At 35.4% G+C, this 22,957-nt stretch overlaps 1 protein-coding gene across 4 annotated transcripts in view; it reads left to right on the forward strand.

Annotated features, from left to right (window-relative positions):
• Window positions 1-22,957, forward strand: part of DPYD (dihydropyrimidine dehydrogenase) — an 844,474-nt gene that overhangs the window by 489,513 nt on the left and 332,004 nt on the right. The gene's annotated exons all lie outside the window — the stretch shown is intronic.

Consider the following 22,957-nt stretch of genomic DNA (forward strand, 5'->3'; position numbering starts at 1 on the left):
AACAAAAAAAACCCTGGGACCAACTCATATTTTCATCAACAACTGAGAAGATAAACAAATTGTGGTATATTCATACTACGAAATATCACTTAGCAATAAAAAGAATGAACTATTGTACATACAACAAAATGGATTAATCTCAAAATAATTATTTCAAGTGAAGGAATCGAGATTAAAAAAAAAAAACTCACAAAAGTACATATATTATTATGTCACCCTAAAACTCTAGAAAATGTGAACTGATCTATAGTGACACAAAGTAAATCAATGGTTGCCTCATGGACAGAGGGGTTATGAGTGGGAGAGAGGAGTTATAAAGAGTCACATGGAAACTTTTTGGCAAAATAGATATGTTCATTATCTTGATTGTGATAATGGTCTCAAAGTATTACATATGTCAAAATTTAGAAAATTGTATACTTGAAGTATGTATAATTTATTGTATACTTTAATAAATTATTATTTTATACTTTATATAACATATATAGAATTATACTTCCATAAATCTGTTTAAAAAATTGGTTTAACTTAAAATTATTATAGCCCTTTTCCTGGAATGCATCTTGGGAATTACTTTTAGGTTGAGTTGAATCGCTAACTCCCGGCTACCTAGCTCTTCAGTCCCTACCCGACTCTTAAAGATACCAGTCAATTAACAACCTCTAGCATTTTGATCATCCTCACTTTGATACTGAGTCATGGGAATTAACATGAAGTTAAAAATGACCTTATACAGTGTTAAGAAATAAAAGAAATATTTGTTGGATTTTTAAGCTTTGGCTTTACTGAAGATTAAAATGCTGGTGGTTCACGTCATTCAGTAAAAGAAGAATCTTGAGAAAATCCATCAAACCTTTTAAAAGAGTCATTTTACAAGCATTACTGGCTCCAACATACTCTTTCTCAAATTCCCCTTCATTTTGTAATTTGTCAGGCTGCCTTTTGGGTGAGAATATTGTCTTTCCACATTGGAAGTATAGCATCTAACACACTGACTGAACCATGTGAAGGAGACCCTGGGGATGGCAATGATGCAGTGAATGTGGAGTCTTTCTTGGTATAAACTAGCTCATGAGAGAGGCAATGGAAACAATTTATAAATTGCTTACGTTTGTCACATACCCAGTTCATGTCAAAAAATGAAAATAAAATTCATATTGAAAGAGCTGAAGAGCTTTGTTCAGTAGGCTCGCTTACATAATATCAATTTAGTAATATTTCATAACAATTGGTGTTGAGATCTCAACTCCAATGTAATCTTACATAGTATCAATTTGGTACTATTTCATAACAATCAGTGTTGAGAACTCAACTCTAATGCAATCTTCTCTTAAAGGGCTGCGGAAAGAAGGGGAAAGAAAGGATAATGTGAAAAGTGTAACAATTATTTTCCTCCTATTTATCCCCTCAAGCCTTTAAAATGTACCTTTTTTTTAATCTCAAAGGGCCCATTTAATCTGCTAATTTGTAAGCAATTTTAGAAAAATGCACAACTGTTTTATGAGAGGTTTAAATGTAGAAGGCAATATAAAGTTTTTGTTTAGCAGAATATGCTACAAGTATATGTGTTGCATTAGCTTTGTTACAAACTATTCATTTCATTTTACTCTTTTTTGGGCTTATTGATAACTATATATTTTTTTCTCCCCCAGCTTCCTTTTTTACCAGTAGCTAGTTTATTCTTTTACATTGTACCCTACAGGGAATACTCTTTAGATATTTATTTTTCACAAAGAACTAATTTCACATTTTCCCCCTGAGGTCTTCTAAGATATTTACTTGAAAGCATCCTCTTTATTGTTTAAAATAGCTTCTAAAAAACAAATACTTAACACATTATTGTTTTAAGGGTTTATATACTGTATTTTAATGACTGCTTTTCTTTTTTAACCGTTATTTTTGATTAGGTAATTGATTCAGTTTAAACTATATCTGTGATCCACAAATATGATCCAATTAATTATAAATCAATTAAAAAGAGACTGTTCATGGGAGACACAGGACTACTAGCTTAATCACCAGGCAAACCAGACATCCTTAAAATAAGACAAATGAAGTATACTTTGACATAACAGTTAAATGTGTATAATGAATTCTTTAATTTACTGAAAATTTTACTATGTGGTTATTTTAATAACCAAAATTTATAAAAGTACAAATTAGAATGAGGGCCATTTTGGTAAGAATATATACTAATACAGGTAACTAGTAGTTACCCATTTTAATAGGAGACAGGGAAGAATCAGTGAATGAAATTTGTTGGTAAAGATGTAACCATATTTCTACCAGTCTCTTCAACCTTTCTACCAGTGTATTTCATAACCATGTTAGAGAGAAAAGGTACGATTTTTTTACAAGGAGCAAGGAAGAAGAAGAAAAAAAGAGATATACTTTGGCAATGAGCCTTTTCCCCAAAGCAAACTGATTCTTAAGGAAAGTAGAAGAAACAAGAATTGACAAAGGGGTTTTACAAATTGAAAACATAACGATTTCTTAGTTTTGTATAGCCATTTATAGGATACAGATGTGTATTTCTCTGAATTGATCTCACAATAACCTCACAAAAAAGATACGAATATCATCCTGATTGCAGGGTAAGACTGATATCTGGATGAAGGTAAGGAATTTCCTATGGATAGTTTTTAAATAGTAAGTGATAGAATTTCAAATTGATAACAGAACATCTGACCACACAGTCCCCACTGTTCTGCTAAGAAACTGTATTTTCTTAAATAAAACTATGCATATATACTTACGCACAATAAAAAGATTGTTTTTTCAAGCCAAACATCAGATTATTTAGAATTATCTATGAATGATTTACTTTTCCTTTTCACCTGGATTTTCATTTCCTTTGGTGGAGGTGCTAATGAGCAGAGAAATGGGAAAGGTAATCAGCCAGAGGGAAGAGAAGAATCAAAGACCTAGATAATTCACAAACTGGAAAATGAGGTCCTAACTAATCAAGACTGGATTGTAAATAGGATAGAAAGAATTTATGCATCTCTGGTATTAGCCTGAATAGCATTTGTACCCAATCCAAGGAAAGTATTTGTGAATTTCACAGTTGGCTATTTTTTCTCCCTCTGAGATTCTTTTCCTGAACTAATTATCCATTGTGTACATGAAGCAAAGAAATAACTTATCATTAAAGTCATTTTTGAGGTAGATATTTCACTTTGCATGTTGTTAAAATGCCTAGAGCATTAATAAGGAATGAGTTAACTTTATTAATACATCTTCTTTGGGGAGTTTCTGATCTATATACTGATCAGCCAAAAGGAAATTTTCTGTAATATTTTATTCATGCAAAATTTAGGGAAGTAACCAGATTGACTAATCTTTCCATAATAAATAATTCAATTTAACTTTGTGCTGCTTTTTGCATTTTAATTTTTTCATAATGTGTCCTTTAAAACCTTCAATATTAAAATGATCAGTGACTGTTTTGTGCCTGATTTAGTTTAAATTGTAAATTTAGTTATGGCTCTTGGGTTACAAAGTATGGGTGGGGAGATGTCTTAATATAGGAAATGAACACAATTAAAGGCTGGAATGGCTATGTGTACAATAAGTTTTTAAATGAATTACTGGAAACTGTGTAGCAATCAATATGAGAAATGACATATAACACCATGTAACAGTAATTATTATTGTTACCTCGACTATAATTATTCCTCAAATGCTTTACATTTCATATATTTTCATACATACTATTCAACTGCAGAGTTGTATGAAATGTTTTATGACTCACAGTTGTTGCCTAATCTCTTGCTTAAAACCTTCCAAGGTCTTTCCAATTCAAACTCAGACTACTAGGATAATAGATACCATATGGTTAGCTTATGACTTTGAAATTCAGGCAGGACTTCTGCTTTTTATGTAGAAAGCTATAAGAGATTATTACTCCTACCCTAATAACCATAACAAAAGATATAAGCCACAAAATTAGACTTTTAAAAAACTTACCTGAAATCTGAAATTGCAAATAAACCTAAATAAACTAAATTTCAGAAAGTGACAAGGAGAGCAGAAACTCATGACTGCTTTGGTCCCCGGAGAAATGGTGAAAGGAAGATGTCACCATAGAGACACCAGTTAAAATTGTAAAGAACTTTTAATGCATGTGTTTGGAGTTGTGTGATGTGTGAGAACCCCAAGAAGCCCAGGCACGGACCATCTCTGCACTCACCAACCAACCGTCTCATGGGACTTCACTGAATTGTCAACCAAATGTAAAGCCAAGGCAGCCAAACTGAGAGAGATCCCCCTAAGGCTTGCAGGACCTCCTCCAGTTAAAAGAGGTCTGCTGAAGGCTAAGGCAGGGAAAAAGCCTTGAGAGAAGTCCCCCCAGTGCATTCTAGGCCTTCACTAGTTGTACTGCAGTGGCTCTTTGGAAGGCTAGAGGAAGGGAAGATCAGTAGAAAGATATCCTGAAGCACAAAAAGCCATGGTGAAACTAGAGAGCAGAGAGAGCTCCCGAGCAACTGAAAAACCTAGGAGCTGGCCTGTAAAGCATCAAGAGATATCCCTTGGTTCAGAAAGTTGGTTACTGGATTAACAATAAGTAAAGAGATTCTAGAGTCTTTCTGGGACTCAAGTCCCAAGTCCTGCTGAAGAGAAGGTTCTGCTCTCAACACATTTGAAGGCAATGAAGAACTGAATCTAACTAAAGCCACGGCACAACCCAGACTCTGCTTAACTATAGACTTAATCCACTCAGTCTCCTAATTAGCAGCCTAATAAGAGAAGTGGTGTCCCCTTTTCTGGGGATGACTATCATTTCTGTAAATTTCTATTGCTCTTTTACAGAAACCATCAGGCACTCAATAAAAAATTATAAGACATGAGGAAAAAAAAGTGTGGCCCAAGATCAACAGAATATTCTTGAGAGTGGTCCGTAGAAGCAGATCCACACATAGAATTGGAATTATCAGATAGAGACGTAAAATAACCATGATAAATGTGGGAAAAAAAATCTAGTGGGAGAGGTGGAAAAACAGTCATGAAAAGATGTGGAATTTTATTAAAGAGTTGTAAAATAAATATTTTAACAGATCCAAAGAGAAATAAAAGAAGTGAAGAGTACATTATGAGAAATGAAGAATTCATTGACCAGGCTTAAGGGAGACTAGACAAGATGGAGGAAGGAATCAGTGAAGTTGAAGACATAGTAATGTAAATTAGCATAGGCACTATGGAAAGCAGTATGGGTGTGGGAGAGGGCTCTAAAAAATCTAAAAATAGAACTACTGTATGACCCAGCAGTCCTGCTGCTGGGTATATATCTAAAAGAAAGGAAATCATTATATCAAAGAAATATCTGCACCCTCCTGTTTTTTGCAGCACTATTCACAATAGCCAATATATGGATTCAACCTAAGTGTCCATCAATGGATGAATGGACTAAAAAAAGTGGTATAGATACACAATGGAATATTTTTCAGCCGTAAAAAGAATGAAATTCTATCATTTGCAACAACATGGATGGAACTGGAGAACATCGTGTCAAGTGAAATAAGCTAGGCACAGAAAGACAAACATTTCATGTTCTCACTTACATATGAGAAATAAAAAACTGATCTCACGGAGATAGAGTGTAGAATGGAGATTACCAGAGGCTGGGAAGCGTAGTGGGGAGGGGAAGGGGAAGGATAAAGAGAGATTGATTAATGGTTACAAAAGTATAGTTAGATAGGAGGAATAAGAACTAGCATTCAGTAACATAATAGGGCTAATATACTTAACAATAATTAATTGCATATTTCAAAATAACTGAGGAGTGGAATTGGAATGTTTCTAATACAAAGAAATGATAAATGTTTGAGGTGATGGATATCCTAATTACTCTGATTTGATCATTACACATTGTATGCTTGTATCAAAATATCATAAGTACTCCATAAAAATGTACAATTATTATATAGCCATGAAAATTATTAAAAGAAATTACCCTAACTGACAAATCAAAGAGAAAAAAATATGCCACAGTGTCCAATACCTGAGGAACAACATCAGAAGTTCCAACATTCATATAATTGAATGTTATAAAGAGACAAGAAAGAGATTGGAGCAGAAATCATCAACTCACTTGGTACCATCTCTCAATGGCCTTCCTTGGCCATCATTTTAAAAGCAGGCCCCTATGCCAGACGCCAGTCATTCCCAATCACATTGCTAGGTTTTAGTGCCTCAATAATATTCATTTCTGTATAAATTGTTCCTTTTTTTCATTTTATTCTACCAATATTTATTGAATGTATGCGAAATGCCAGACATTATTTTAGAACCTAGCATTGAACAAGACAGATGGAGTCTGTTTTCTCACAAAACATTTTTTCTCTATGTGTAAGAATCTTTTTTCTTTGTTTTCTCATTTACCCCTGAATCTTTACCTCCTTGAAGAATGGCTGGTGCATAAGGGGAGCGCAATAAATATTTCTTAAGAAAAAATAAATAAATTAATTGTCTTGCAGGTCAATTCTAAAACCCTAGTTTTTAATTTCCTCCTCCAGGATTGTCTGGAAAAAACTGCTAAGCCTGTTCTGCTATCTGTTATTTTTTTTTCCTCTGAACTCAGGCTCCACTTCTACTAAATTCCCAGTAGGATTGGTTCACATATAGGCAATGTTTACAAATTGGTATATAGATAGATATAAAAAGTATATAGATGTAAATTTGTGTTTCAGTAAGAGGAATCAGATGTTGGGGAAGGATAATCATACTTCTATTAATGCATGAATCAATGCATCTTGTAATTATGTGCATATAAGACTCTGCTTCCTAATCAGACAGCAGTCTCACAGTGTTCCTAGGGCCAAGCCCCATACTTAGCACAGTTCAACTGCTTCTCTTTTATGTGCATCATAGTATTTTATTAAATTTCACGTGAAAGAGGACATTTTTTTTTTCCTGAGACTGAGTTTCACTCTGTCGCCCAGGCTGGAGTGCAGTGACGCGATTTCGGCTCACTGCCACCTCCACCTCCTGGGTTCAAGCATGCTAAATAATCTATAAAAATCCGTCTTATAAATAAAGGACACATGCCATAAAATGTTTCTGTTTTTTTAAAGGCAACTGTCAAAATATTTTTTAGAAATTATTCTTCTCATTTAGAATCCATGTCCCGTAGGCCTTGTTAGGCAGAATCTGAGAAACCAATGAGCAAATCTGTCAGACTTTCAGTGACTGGATTACTAAGTATATTTCAAGTCACACACTAGAATTCTCCAAGGGTACGACTTCATTCTCATAGTTCTAACTAAGGAACTACTACACATCTCCTGCGATTTTCTGATTTATGTTCAGATTTACTCCCAGCCATCACTGAAACAGGACAGTCTTAATGATAGTAGGAAAAATGTGAGTTGCCATTATTTAGCATTCTCAATAAACGTAACTGAATTATTAATCATAGAGACACTGAATGCCAGAGAAACTTTGAATAATTAATTATCAAGCATTATATGACTTAGTCTGTTTGTTTACCAAGGGAAAAACTAAGGGTTAAAGAGATTGGTTCCAAACTTGTGCAAACTAGTGTTCAGTTTGTCCACATTTATTAAGCACATCATACTTCTTTTCTTAAATATGATTTTGATTATTGATTACCCCCCCTTCTCCACAACCCTCTTCTCCACATCCCTATTCCTCTTAAATCCAGAGAAAACACAAGAGTATAGCATTAAATTTCAGATGCACATCTTTTAGAATTATATGTTGCCAATATCGATTAGTCAGGGTATCATAATTAATGATGACTAAATTTGTTAGTAGAAGCTACTTGTTTTTGTGCCAGTTACTAGGCTGAGTAATAGACATACTTTATCACTAATTCTCAGCACAATTTTAGACAGGAGTTATCATTATCCTTACTTTACAAATGTGGAAACTAATCCTAAAAAATAAGAAGTATCTTACTCAAGATAAAAAGATTAGAAAGTGGCAAACCCAAGAATTGAACCTCAGAGTTTTCAATCTCTCCTATATGCAAAACGGTTAAATGTAACATATACCTAATCATATCTCCTGACCTCCAAAAAAAGAATAAAGAGAAAATAAGATACTTCTTTCTGTTTATGATTAAGGCAGATGAATGTATATTGAAGTTATTTCTTAAGTAAAAATTTATTTACACATGCACTGTTGATTTAAATTTAAGAAGCATACCACTTTTTTAGGTAAAATAGAAAATCAAATTATGCAAAATAAAACAACTTAGAAAGCATACCAATATTTCTACTCCTACATATGGTACAATTATATTATCCTATTTAGTAAAACAAATGATAATTATTCTTTAACTCAGATTTACCAAGATGTATATCAGGTTACCCTGGTTAATAGTTTGAGATGAATGTTTAACATTATCTCTGTATGATTATTAAGACTACATAATAATTTGTGTTGTAATTTATAATACTCCCCAAATCCAAATTCATGTCTAATGTTCATTTCTAAAAATGCCCACACTATTTTACTACTTAAGCTCTTAAATTTTCCTGAACTGATATTTTGATTTTATTTGAATCCTTACAAAACTTTTTAAATGATTTAAAAAATTTAATACCCTATTTACCTAATAATCTATTAACAAAAAGCCCACTTTCTCAGGCTAAATTAACACTACAGTTTAATCATTATCATATTCACGTTTTGAAATCTTTCTTACTGTCACTCACATGAGCAAACATAAAAACACCTACACATGCTCAAAAAAAAAAAAAAAGAAAAGGACTTGCTGAATTTTGGACAACATGTTCATTTTCAATTTATCTGAATCACTTGTGTCTGTAAGAGATGTTATGAAGTTTAATTTTTAAAAATCTGAAGTAGATTTTGTTGTTATTGTTTTGCTTTTAGTGGTTGTTGTTTCTTGGCTGGCTGATTGAATTTCTTAGTCTTAACTGCCTACTAGCATAGGATCTCTCGGTTACTTCTAAATAATGAGATCAAACTCTGAAACTTCCCAGGAACAAAACCTACTGCTTTCCTGCCTCTGTTGCTTCCATCTTACTAATTTGTCCAATAGTATCTGATTCATTGTATTCATTTACGTAAGTACTCACTGGGTACTAAATTTTTTAAAAATTCTTTTTCATGTTCAGAATTTGAAGAACTGCCTTTCTTTCCAAAAATAGATTTAAAAAACTGACTTATGTATTAGGAAGTCTGTAATTTGTGGGATTGTTGATGTTATGGGGGAAAATCATGGAGCATATTAAAATAAATGGTTAAATACTGTACCATGATCTTGAAGAACTAGAGCCTTTCATGGCTGTGTCACCAACTATATGAACTTGGGCAAGTCATAATCTCATCTATAAACAAAGAGGTTGGGCAAGGTCACTCTCCTAGAGATACTACACTTCTGACAATGATTTGATTAAATGGACCTCTCACTGAGGCTCAGAAGTCACTTTCGTAATGTATAACTTTTATTGTATTGTTACAGTGTGTATTGAATAGTAGAAGAAAAAGCTTTCATATTTTAACTGAACCATAAATACTTAGCCATTTTTTAGGCATCTTTGAATTGCACATAAGAGAAACCAGTGGGATCTCATGCTTGGAAAATATATGAGATCATTCCAGAGGTGAATATATACTATTTTCTATTCCCTACTCCATTTTAGTCATATGTAATGAAATGGTTTGATGGGAGCAACATAGAAAATTACTGAGAATTTTTGTATTCTGAGGTTCTTTGACTGTTGGCTGAGTGGGCAAAGGGGCAGGATTAATATCTATTTCTGGAAAGAATGTTTGAGACGGAGGTGCATTTTCAGGGAGAGATTTTTTTTTTTTCTTGCTTCATTGGGCAAGAAAGCTTTATCTTGTTCTGTGAGGTTAACTATGGGAACAGACCACTGCTGGGAGCTGGGGGAACACAAGGCCGAAAGAGGAAGGGAGAGAATGCTCTGTTAGTTTCCTGGCTAGACAGGTCACATTGCACTTGGGGCATGAAGATTAGGGTAAGAGTTTTAAATCAGCTGTGAAATTATTTTGGTACCTAGTATAGAGTGAAGGATTGGGGTTATGTTTTCTTAGTAATTGCCTACAATAGATGCACAGGAGTTTTATAGTATCGCCTGTATGTGCTGAAGGTATAGATCTTTAGGTAAACAAAAATGTCAGTCATTTGGCCAGGCAGAAATAAGAGTAGATTTATGTTGGCTCTTGAGATAATAATCAGAAAAAAAAAAAGTGAAGGTCATTTTCGTCTGATCTTTAAGACTTCCAATATCAGAAAACTTACCTTTTGATGGATAATACCAACAAATATTTAACTTCATAAACAGATAATTAATCTCAAAAACAAACAATAAAAGATGAATCTTTGGATATATAGCCCTCCTTTTGGGTCATAGTATCCCGAGGTAGTAGTTGTAGATATGAATTTTCTTAAAGGACTTATTTGATTATTAACTAAGAAATACTATAGGTTCAAAACAACTTAATTCACATATTATATGCTGCATAAAAATAAAGTCCTTCTTCTACCAACTCTGAATCTTAAATGTCTTATGCTATAGAAATTTGCAGAGACATCAGATAAAATAAAATTCTAGTTTGGCCTAAAAAGTTAGTGACATTATAAAAATCATGCATCATTGCTTAAGGTTAATATTCTCTAATCAGTTACCACTCAACAAGAATTAACTCTCCTCTTTTCTAGAGCACCTCCCTTTTAACTCTGCTCTCTGAAACATATCCTCTTAACATCTCTTGATAACCTAAATTTTTTTTCTAGATCCTAGTATCTACCTCTTTGCCTTTACTAAAATATCTATTAGCCCTGAAAAAGAGGAGTATTCCTTAAAAATCTCTCAAATAGAGGTCACTATTTTCCATTTTCCCTGCCTACCCTTCATCCCACCGCACTATAGAGCCACTCCTCTATTTTTAAGCCAATAGTTGCATCCAGTACTCTTCCTGCTTCCCAGTGCCATTTGGAGAGAGGTTGAGTCAGCATTCTATGTCACCAAACCATATTCTATCAGACTAAGCCACACTCTTTCTATCCTTCAGCCTCGTGGGTCCTTGCTCTGCATTTCTTTCTCTTCTTCCTCCTTACCCCCAAATATTCATGAGACCTTTGGTATATTACTTTTAATCTCTGTCTGCTGTCAGCATTTATGGTCTTTGCTACCACATATCATCCTCTAGTTACTTTTGCCATCATGTCACTGACTTTCTTCCACAGACAGCTCCTGCCCTTCTTTTCCCAAAGAATTTTGCCACCTCTGCAGTTTTGAAAGCTGTGTTCCTGTCATCTGAACCAAAGTCCTTATCTCTGTATCTCCCACCACGTGTACTTTTGACAATTTCATGACCTCTTGCCTCGTACCTCCTTTCTGCTCTAATTCTCAGCCAATTTCTGATTCTGCTACCCTCCTTTTCCAGCCTATATTTAATGAACACTAATGTCAACTAATGCTTTTCTTTTAATTTTGAAAAAATGAAAAATAATGAAAATTATTTTTGTAAAATAATAATGTAATAACACCTTTACACAGAACCACTCAGAACTGACAAATGTTAAGTTTTTTTTTAATGTTTGTTTTACTTTCTTCTTTGATTATAGTTTTAAAGAGCTAAGATGCAGACATTTTTTTTGGTAAACCGAAGCTGAAATGTATAATATGTATGAAATTGTACAGCTAAAATGCAAACAAGTGAAATTTCTGAAAAAGGCATTAATGAAAAGAATGCTGTCAGGGTTCAAATGAGAACTTGTTTACAATCCTATGCAGGGGAATTGACCAGAGTTGGGGGATTTAGGTGAAGCCATAGCATGATTGGATAAAGTCTGTTTGCAAAATGTCAGATGTACTTTTCTAGCTATTGAAGTTCAACTATAGGTGTAGGATCCCAACCATATATGAATCATTGTAGATGCCTTCATAGACATCTGTTTCTATAAAAGACCTTTTCTAAATTTTCCTCTGGAGTAATGAAGTGCTGGGTCAGTAAAGGAGACTAACATTTTGAAAAGTTGTAGTCGTAAAAGGAAAGCAGAAATCTCTAAGTTTCCCTTCTTTCTTCATTTTTACAGTTTTAGTAACAATATTCTTGGTTAATATTTAATAGGATAATAATTGTTTGGCCTACTTTGATGGTTTTTACCTTTATAATGTTATGCTGAAATATCTCGATTTGCTTAATTGTGTTCTACCGAAAGATTCTAAATAGGCAAATCATCGGAGATCATTTTCATAATCTGTTATATGATATTGTTGTAAGAGGGAGACCTATGGCAGATATTTTTTATTTGTTTTTCTTTAGTTGAAATGTGGTAACATCTATTTATACTGCTGATTTTCTTATAGGCTTAAAAAACAGTATTGATGCCAGAAGCACACGTATTTATCATCTGGGGATTTCGAATTAATTAATCCTTTCTAAAAAAAAGTTTACCAATATTTTATAATGCGATACCCTAAGCATAGTCATCATATACCCTAGGTTTTCTAGGGCAGAGTCTGTGAAATTTATATGAAATTGATGTGATATTATTGTTATAACTTCATCTATTTTTAACACAAAAAAATTTTCAGATCTGAAAAACTGAATTAAGGCTGTGCTTAACTAATTCAGAACATACTAAAATAAAGGTAATGTGAGAAGCTGACAATGGTCAGTTTAGGAACTTTTAATTGCTTAGGTTTGTATGTTGTGGAAAACTGAGAAAAAATTAACCTTCAATAAAACAGCATTCAGAAAAGGATTTTTTTCAGTTCACTGTGGGCAGAAGAATCCAAAATATAGTATTCAAAGGATTCATACTAGCTCAGATGCTAGTATCGGTGTCTGGAGAAACATCGATCTTATGAAGGTGAGAAAAGGTATCCTCTAAGAATTAGTGAGCCCAAACTATATAATGAGTGTTATAGAGAAATTCACTATAAATATTTGCATAAGAAATGACAAATACACATAGCAACTATAATCAGTGTTCATTTTCTCCTTACTGTGATTCTAGTGACATTCTTTAACCTATGGGAGTAAAGGGTGCTTCTTTCATATTCTAGCAGGTCTTGTTTTCACACTGTGCTTCTGTGTCTTGCCTGAACAGTGTGTCTATGTTTCCTTTCCCAATAGTATTCTGACCACCACTCTCAGTTGTCTTTTCTACTCAGGAGGTGAAAGAAATTTCTACCCTGTTTCCATCCTGCAGCATTATGGTTATTTCTGCATAAACTATCCTATCAAAAGTTCTAGAGCCTCACCATGTAACCACGAAACACCCATTACTATAGGTGTAATAGGTTTTCACATATCCTTTCCACATATCCTTTGATCTGAAGAATATTAAGAGCTTTCAAGATATCATTTTTATTAAACTTATGAACAGCTTTTAATGTAGTTTTGTTTAATTGTCTGGCTTTAGGTGTTATTGGAATTGTCTCTTGTTATCATTAGTAAATAAAAATAATCATTATATACTAAGAAAGTTCAACATAAAAAGACAAACAGATGTGTCATAGTGTCGGTGTGTTAAAGAGGTGCAAATCTGAGAATCAGGAAGACTAGGTGTATTTTTGGTTGCATATTTGGTTTTATAGTGGGTTTATTGGCAAGATTTTGCACTCACAGGCTAGTGGAAAGATGAATGACAATATTAATTTCTTATTTTATAATCAGCGTCAAAGAAGCTTTTCAGTGCGAAATGTCCAAAGAGAGAAGAGGACTAGAAAGTAAAGGGTTACATTAAGCTGGGACCTGAAGTGACAGTGCTGTGTTACATTGCAGAGATTCTGCAGCATGTCAGGGGGTTGGTGATTCAATTGTGTGAATGCATGATTTGGTGGGCCAGTTTAGACGAGAGCAAACTGGTCCTGTCACTGAAATCACAATGGGTAAAAATGGACCTATTCAATCTGCCTCTCAATGCCCCAAATTCTTCCTGGTTGTAAATTAGAGCTTTAGGACAATGCATTAACTCATTCGGGTCACCAGGGTACTATGTCAGCTCAGTGCTCACAATTGCCCATGACCAATTCTGCACTCTCCCCAGCAGGAGGGATGCAATGTCATTTTGTACTCTCTTCTTTAGGATAATATCAGGTCTGAAAGGGAAGGAACAAAGGAAGTTGCTGCTTTCCTTCCACCTACCCCACTTAGCCATAATCACACCCCTCTTTCCACTTGGCCAGACTATGAACCAGACAGAAAATGAGCTTAGAGGTTGTGTGGTTGCTCAAAGACTTGAATAAAATCAAGAATTCAGTGCCTTTCAGCTCCATCTTCAAGTCAAAGAAAATGGGCATATGGGCAGCATAGGAGAGCTAGAGCATTTTCTACCTCATCCCTAGTAAAATCATTACAATATGATTTCTCTTGCTAGGACCAACATTTTTATGTGGCTACTGTCTGCTTCCATGACAGCATTTCACTCCATTCCCTGCTCAGTCATTAACATCCAGCAATACTGGCTTTTTCTGTGTGTTTAAACATGCCTAGTTCTCACTGCATGTGGACCTTGATGTATGATATTCCCCTTACTTGAATTGAGTCATTGTTCACCCAAAACAGATTCCAGCTCATCTGTGACATTTCCGTTTTCATGTCACTTCTACATGGAGACATTGCCTGAAAGGGTGAACTGTATTACAGGCCACTTATTTATTTACTCATTCATTTATTTTGGATAGCATCTTGTTTGTAGCACTTACCACATTTTGTAATGTATACCATTGTGTTAATGTTCCTTGAATGTTTCTCTTCTCCACTAGATCACAAACTTGAAGTATGCAAGTGTAACATATGTTTTCTTGAATACTATATTCTCAGAATCTAGTCCAATTCCTGGTCCATAGTAGGTGCTCAGGGAATGAACTCCCAGAATCCACCAACCTGTCATGTGCTGAAGGTCCTTGTTGTGACCTGTATAATATGAAGTAATACTAGTGACCCAATAGCCCGTGGAGGTAGGAAATGAGACATCTGAAATTCAGACCAGAAAAATACATTCTAAAAAAGGTTACTCTACTTTACCTCTCCTTTGTTTGGTACATTCTTGGTCTTCTCCTAGGTCAGTCTACTACAATCTCTAGTTAGCAGCAAACATGTTATCAGAGTAAGTCTGTAAATGTGACCTTAGCTCTCTAATTCAAAGTCATTTGTCCTCTGAAGGCTTCTCCAGTCATTTCCATGGTCCCTTGTTAAGGACTAAACAATTAAATTGTGCAAGCTCTCTTCCCTTTAATTGCAAACCTCTCTCTCATAAGTGCATTATTTTATTTGAAATGCACATTTTCTAAACCATAAACAATTCCATATTCAAATATTGCTACCTATATTAATATTTTAATATAATAATGTTAAAAATACTTCCCAAAACCAATGCTGATAACTAAAAGATTGTTAGGTCTTTGCTTTTTTAAAAAAGTTAATTCCTAATATCACTTTCAACTATTGGTGAGAACAATTCCATATCTCTTGCTTTCCTGAGGTAAAACACAAGGTGTAGGAATAAACAATTATTTCAGGGGTATTGTAATACAGAACTCCAATCTCCACTGCCCCTATTCTGTATTTCTCTGCTCCATCCTCAGGGGCTAGCGCTTTATATGCCTGACTATTTCACTCGTACCATTTCAGAAACTCACCTCTGCCAGAAATTCCCCCCATATCAGTTTTTGGAAACATTCTTCCTAATGCTCTTGCCATGGAGTCTTCGAAGCTGAGAATTTTCCACCAGAGATAATAGTCTTTAAGATGCTCAGAGTGTTGCTTTGCTCTTTTTTTTTTTTTTTTTTTTTTTTTTTTTTTTTTGAGACGGAGTCTCGCTCTGTCACCCAGGCTGGAGTGCAGTGGCGCGATCTCATCTCACTGAAAGCTCCGCCTCCCGGGTTCACACCATTCTCCTGCCTCAGCCTCCCGAGTGGCTGGGACTACAGGCGCCTGCCACCATGCCTGGATAATTTTTTGTATTTTTAGTAGAGACGGGGTTTCACCATGTTAGCCAGGATGGTCTCGATCTCCTGACCTCGTGATCCTCCCGCCTTGGCCTCCCAAAGTGCTGGGATTACAGGCGTGAGCCACCGTGCCCGGCCTGCTTTGCTCTTTGAATGGTGTGTTTCCACCTCCCTGAGGAGTTGCAGTAATATCCCCCTGACATGGAGACAGGGTGCCTGTATCTCATCTTGGGCCACAGTACTGGTCCATATTGATAAGCAGCTGTGTCCCAAACTAAAGCACATACAATACATTCTTCCAACAAATATTTATTGTCATCTGTTATGGGATAGGCACTCTTGTATACTCTGGATTAGGCAATAAATAAAAACTGACCAAAAACCTGTCCTTATGTTTCTCAAACACCCAAAGTTTCTGGGCACTTTTTTTTTTGTTTTTTTTTTTGCTCAGAAATTTTAAGCTTGATAACCTCATGAGTCTTAGTGTGAGGCCCAAAAACTTTTCACATTTCTCTAGGGAAATCTAATGGTTTTTCATGAAAATAGTTAATCTCTGGAAGTAAGATCCTTGGTGGTTTGATACAATACATAAAGATTTAACATTTCGTGACCACTTGTGTACCAGACATACTGCCAAGAGCTTAGCTAAAACTAACTCTTAAGGTTGTTGTGAGAGTTAAAAGAGTTAATATTTGCCAAACCCTTAGCACTAATATTGCATCCATTTTATAGCTAGGAAACTTGGGGAAATTAAGGGGCTTTACCAAGTACACATGGCAAGTTAGTGAAGATACTAAGATAATATATAGGCCATAAGACATCAGAGTATGTGCTAAATACTGAAGAGAGAAATGAATAAAGTGAATAAGGAACAAACCCCTGCTGTCACAGTGCTTACAATCTCAAGGGGGAAGGCAGCAACTAAATAGGTTCAGAAAACTATGTGCAGATGAGAAACACACAATGTCACATAGTAGTTCAGAGTATTAAGTACCTAACTCTACCACAAGAGCAAGTTGATTAGGACCTTCCAGAGGAAGTGACTCTTGATTGCCATCTTGAAGAATAACTAGAAGTTCAGCATGTGGGCAGAGAAGGCACTGGCATTACCAGCAGAGTGATGCAGTACCTTACTTTTTTTTTGTTTTTATTTTATTTTATTATACTTTAAGTTTTAGGGTACATGTGCACAATGTGCAGATTAGTTACATATGTATACATGTGCCATGCTGGTGTGCTGCACCCATTAACTCGTCATTTAGCATTAGGTGTATCTCCTAAAGCTATCCCTCCCCGCTCCCCCCAACCCCACAACAGTCCCCAGAGTGTGATGTTCCCCTTCCTGTGTCCATGTGTTCTCATTGTTCAATTCCCACCTCTGAGTGAGAATATGCAGTGTTTGGTTTTTTGTTCTTGCGATAGTTTTCTGAAAATGATGATTTCCAATTTCATCCATGTCCCTACAAAGGACATGAACTCATCATTTTTTATGGCTGCATAGTATTCCATGGTGTATATGTGCCACATTTTCCCCGCATCACCAAGGCAATCCTAAGCCAAAAGAACAAAGCTGGAGGCATCATGCTACCTGACTTCAAACTATACTACAAGGCTACAGTAACCAAAACAGCATGGTACTGGTACCAAAACAGAGATATAGATCAATGGAACAGAACAGAGCCCTAAAGGATTCCCTATTTAATAAATGGTGCTGGGAAAACTGGCTAGCCATATGGAGAAAGCTGAAACTGGATCCCTTCCTTACATCTTATACAAAAATTAATTCAAGATAGATTAAAGACTTAAACGTTAGACCTAAAACCATAAAAACCCTAGAAGAAAACCTAGGCATTACCATTCAGGACATAGGCATGGGCAAGGACTTCATGTCTAAAACACCAAAAGCAATGGCAACAAAAGCCAAAATTGACAAATGGGATCTAATTAAACTAACGAGCTTCAGCACAGCAAAAGAAACTACCATCAGAGTGAACAGGCAACCTACAAAATGGGAGAAAATTTTCACAACCTACTCATCTGACAAAGGGCTAATATCCAGAATCTACAATGAACTCCAACAAATTTACAAGAAAAAAACAAACAACCCCATCAAAAAGTGGGTGAAGGACATGAACAGACACTTCTCAAAAGAAGACATTTATGCAGCCAAAAGACACATGAAAAAATGCTCACCATCACTGGCCATCAGAGAAATGCAAATCAAAACCACAATGAGATACCATCTCACACCAGTTAGAATGGCAATCATTAAAAAGTCAGGAAACAGCAGGTGCTAGAGAGGATGTGGAGAAATAGGAACACTTTTACACCGTTGGTGGGACTGTAAACTAGTTCAACCATTGTGGAAGTCAGTGTGGCAATTCCTCAGGGATCTAGAACTAGAAATACCATTTGACCCAGCCATCCCATTACTGGGTATATACCCAAAGGACTATAAATCATGCTGCTATAAAGACACATGCACACGTATGTTTATTGCAGCACTATTCACAATAGCAAAGACTTGGAACCAACCCAAATGTCCAACAATGATAGTACCTTTCAAGTTTGAGAAAATATTTCACAACCGGGAACTACAAATGGCTCCGTACTGCCTGAGTGCTGAATACAGATGGGAGAATGGCAGACATGATGGTTGGAAAGAGATCCATAGACCGCAAGAGCCCAATTACGAAGGGCCATTTATGCCTGCCTAGGAGTTTCAGCTTTACCCTGGAGAGATGGAGAACTAGTGAGAGATTTTATGCAGAGAAATTATATGATCCTGCTTGCATTTTGGAAAGATCCCTGAGGGACTCTGCAGAAACTTGATGGAAGGGAAAGCAAGGATAGAGACAACAAAACCAGTTAGCCAAGGAACAAATAAGAGTTCAGAAATGAACATGGCAAGGTAAAAAAATCTACAAGTTTTCACATTAAACACAGACTCTTTCATCTTCAACCCCAGAAAATTACGAAGCGTTCTCAATGTCTTCAATTTGCTGCTCAGATCCACTCTCCTCCCTTCGACGCAGTATCTGCATCTGGAAGATGGACCTACTTCAGTTGGCCACCTTGCCCTCTAGGTTCCAGCTGGACTCAGTCAGGACAGATCAGAGAGATTGAGGAGGGGGAGGCCTCCTGCAGGGTCACTGTGAAGTACCTGTGGATGCCACTGAAATCTCAGCTCATCTCTGGTGGCCCTTTTTGCCAGCCTCTGGTCTTAAGATGGTCCTGGGTCCTTACTGCCACTCCCAGTGTCCTCTACTGTCCCTTGTGGTTTTCCTGCATAAGGCTATGTCTTTGTAAGTAGTTACATAACACTTTTTCATTTTATCCACAATTGACTGTCCTTTCTATTTCCTGCTAGGATTCTGAAGAATATGCAAGAATAAAGGAAAATGGGCATTGTCAGAATCTGTTAGTAGGATTATAAGTTTGTACATTCTTTCTACAGAACAATTTGAACATAGCAATAACATTTTTGAAGACGTGCACTCTTTGACCTAGAAATCTCTCAATTAAAATTTCACTCAGTGGATAAAATTGCCAACATAGGTATAAACCAATGTTTACTGTGGTATTTTTTTAATGTAGTCCAAGTTGCAGAACTGTATGCATAATATTATCTTTTTGGTATAAGAATATTTATTTATATTTTTATAAAGATAAACAACATTAATAGTGTTCACATATGTGGAAAAGTCCTGGAGGCAGAGGATGGGTTTATAGGTAGATTTTGTCTCATCATATTCAATTCTTCTAAACTGTTTCAATTAACTTTTAACAAAAATTATTTTTAATTTTCAAAGATATCATTAAAATTGGAATATTGGTGCCTATTTCACAGGGTTGTTGTGAACGACAAAAATTGTAATGTATTACAATAGTGATTATGTACCAGGTCTATAGGAGGACCTGGTAATAAGTGGGGATAACCGAAACTACAGCAGAGTAATGGAAGTGGAAGAGGTGATGAGTTTTTGAGTGGTATAGGAGTTGGAATTACCAGAGGTGGTGATTATTCAAGTAGCAAGAGTAGGGCATATATTACATATGAAGAAGAAAGTATTATACAGTGATTTTCAGTTATCATTTAAGCAACTGTATGTTGGATGGCTCCATTCACTAAAGGTAAAATGCACCAGGAGGTAGAGATTTGGGAAGGGAGATGAAGAGTTTGGTTTTGCATAATGGAGTTTCTGGTGCCTGTGGGATATCCATTGGGTTGTCTGAGAAGCCCTTAGATAAGAAAAAGTCAAATGATCTCACGGCAAGTAGGCCCTCTCTACCCCAAAACATCATTGTCTGGGAATAAGAGTACAAAATCAGTTAGAGGTTATAAGAGCCTTTTCTTAGAATCCCTGCTGCCACCTTGGATTTCTTTTCCTTTTTTCAATATACTTATTTTTCCTTTTTCAGTCTTTAGGGTAAATGTCATTGCTTCTAGGCTTTGGCTGAAACCTGTGTACATTAATGCAATTTAGTCTACTCTAGCAAACTAAGATATACCAACACATTTTGGTAACTAACAATGCAATTCAACTTGTTTCTTGGTTCTTGCTTGTTCTGTAATACAGTGTATTTTTGCACTGAGAAGATTTTCATTATGTTCTACTGTTGTATATTTCATTGATATATTTATGTTGATAATTTTTACTTTTTCTTGTCATATTTTCTCATGGGAAAATGTGTGATACTTTTAATATAAGAAATCATCTTAGGCTGGGTGCAGTGGCTCACACCTTTAATCCCAGCAGTTTGGGAGGCTGAGGAGGGTGGATCACCTGAGGTCAGGAGTTCAAGACCAGCCTGACTAACATGGTGAAACCCCGTCTCTACTAAAATACAAAAATTAGCTAAGCGTGGTGGCGGGCACCTGTAATCCCAGTTACTCGGGAGGCTGATGCAGGAGAATCACTTGAACCTGGGAGGCAGAGGTTGCAGTGAGCCGAGATCACGGCATTGCACTCCAGCATGGGTGACAAGACTCTATCTCAAAAAAAAAAATCATCTCATATTTATCTCAATTAGAACTAGAAGCAGTTTTAATGCAAAACAACAAAGGTAAACTGTGTTTTGAAGAAAGCTTACCAAAGCAAATAGTGGAAATAAATACATTTTTATCTATTTCTGACATCTCTATGTAGCTATTAATACTTTATTAATTTAAAACCTCAGGTAGATGTTTACATGTAACTTACGCTAAAGCACAAAAAGGAAGTAGATGAAAATTTGTTACATTATTTACTAAATCCTTCCACAAAATACTTTTTTAAAATAAAGGGATTATAGATCAGTAATGTCAAGATATTCTGCATAGCTTGTCTTTATCAAAATAAGGAATCTTTTTATTAAGGCAACCCAGAAAGGGTAGATTTATGGATTGAAGGGAGTATGTTTAATATGTCTGTATCCATCTAGATTGACAGTTCTCACAGACATGAATTTCCCCAGAGAGACAGTGTTGCTGGTGTCAGTGGATGGCATCATTTACTTCAATGTTCCATTATTAAACTGATAACAAGATAATTCCTCTGCTTCTCAGAGACATGACAGGGTTTACAATGGTTAACACTCTTATTGTATGGGACCCAGTGTTCTAGGTAGTTTTTAATAAGAAGCTTATTTGTATTTCAATATTGAAAAAAAAAAAGTGAAAACATCATAAAATAAATTCAGAATCAAATATATCAGGCAACACAATATGGCTATTTAAAGAATTTTTGCTTACTTATGTGTAGCTTTGTTGAAAAGAAATGTACATTTCCTTCAATCTTTCAGCTCAGACAATTTTACTTAACAGTAAAAAGCGTATATTAGAGTATGTTATTTGTTGAAATTGAAATTTACATATTTGGTTGATTATTTGAATGCAAGAAATATATAATAATTTTAGATAATTACAGGGGCAGAGGAAGTAGCTAATATTGGTTGAGTGTTTTTAAGTTTTCACTTTAAAAATAGAGATATAAAAGAAGCAATGGAGATAGAGATAGCGATAGAGACAGAGATATAAATAGACAAATAAACAAATAGAAATGCTTTAAAAACCAACTCAACAATTCACTAAGACAACTCTTATTAACCTCATGTTACAGCTGAAGAGACTGAGGCTCACAGAGGTTGGTTAACTTATCCAAGACATTATGAAGCTTACCCAAGATCCATAGCTAGTAAATGTGAAAGCCCATGCTCTTTTACTAGATTATATGGCCTCTCTTGTAGGGTTTAGGGAAATATGTTCATTTTTAAATAATTAATAATGTGCCTTAATTAGTAATAATTTTAAAAAGGAACATATTTCTCCAGCTAGCAAGCAGGGGAAATAGTAGTCAGACTTCCCTATATCTGGCTCCAGATCTTTCCAGACACTCTTTTGAAAATTGAAATTGTTTAATTAATATTTGTGTGGCTATATTTTATTTGAGGGTAAATGCTGACAACTAATCCTTAAGGCTGCACATGAAGCCAGGATCTACCTAAAAGGGGGTTCGATGAGCACCTCTGGGTTAAGGATATCTCAGGAGGATATTAATTAATCCTGTCATTCCAGTGATGAGTGGAGCAAGATTTTTGCATTTGTTTAAAATTGTGTTGTGTTTGCAAAGAGCTTTATAGGTCATGGATCCCTAATGATTTCCAGATAGAGTTCTTTTCTGTTTCACCAAGAATAATGTGAAGCTTTCTACCACAGGCAATGCCAACTGCTGACTACCACAGAAATACTTCAAGAGAAGTGATATATCAGTGGCTTCAAAGTATTCTAGGATCCATTTCTGATGGAAACATGTCACTGTATACCTTGGAGCTAAAACAGAATAGCCTTTTCAAAGTTAAAAATGAGAGAAGTCCAAACATTTGATATCTAATGGATAAAGAAAATCAGAGAGTAAAACATTTTCTCAGTCATTGATTCTGGAAGGATATAGCACCATACACAGTCACTGGATACATTTCCTTTACCTATCCCAAATTATAGCTCCACATGAACTATTGACAAGACTATAAGTTTCTGTACTACATTACATGAA

This window comes from Pongo pygmaeus, chromosome 1 (assembly GCF_028885625.2).
Source record: "Pongo pygmaeus isolate AG05252 chromosome 1, NHGRI_mPonPyg2-v2.0_pri, whole genome shotgun sequence".
Taxonomy (NCBI): Eukaryota; Metazoa; Chordata; class Mammalia; order Primates; family Hominidae; genus Pongo; species Pongo pygmaeus.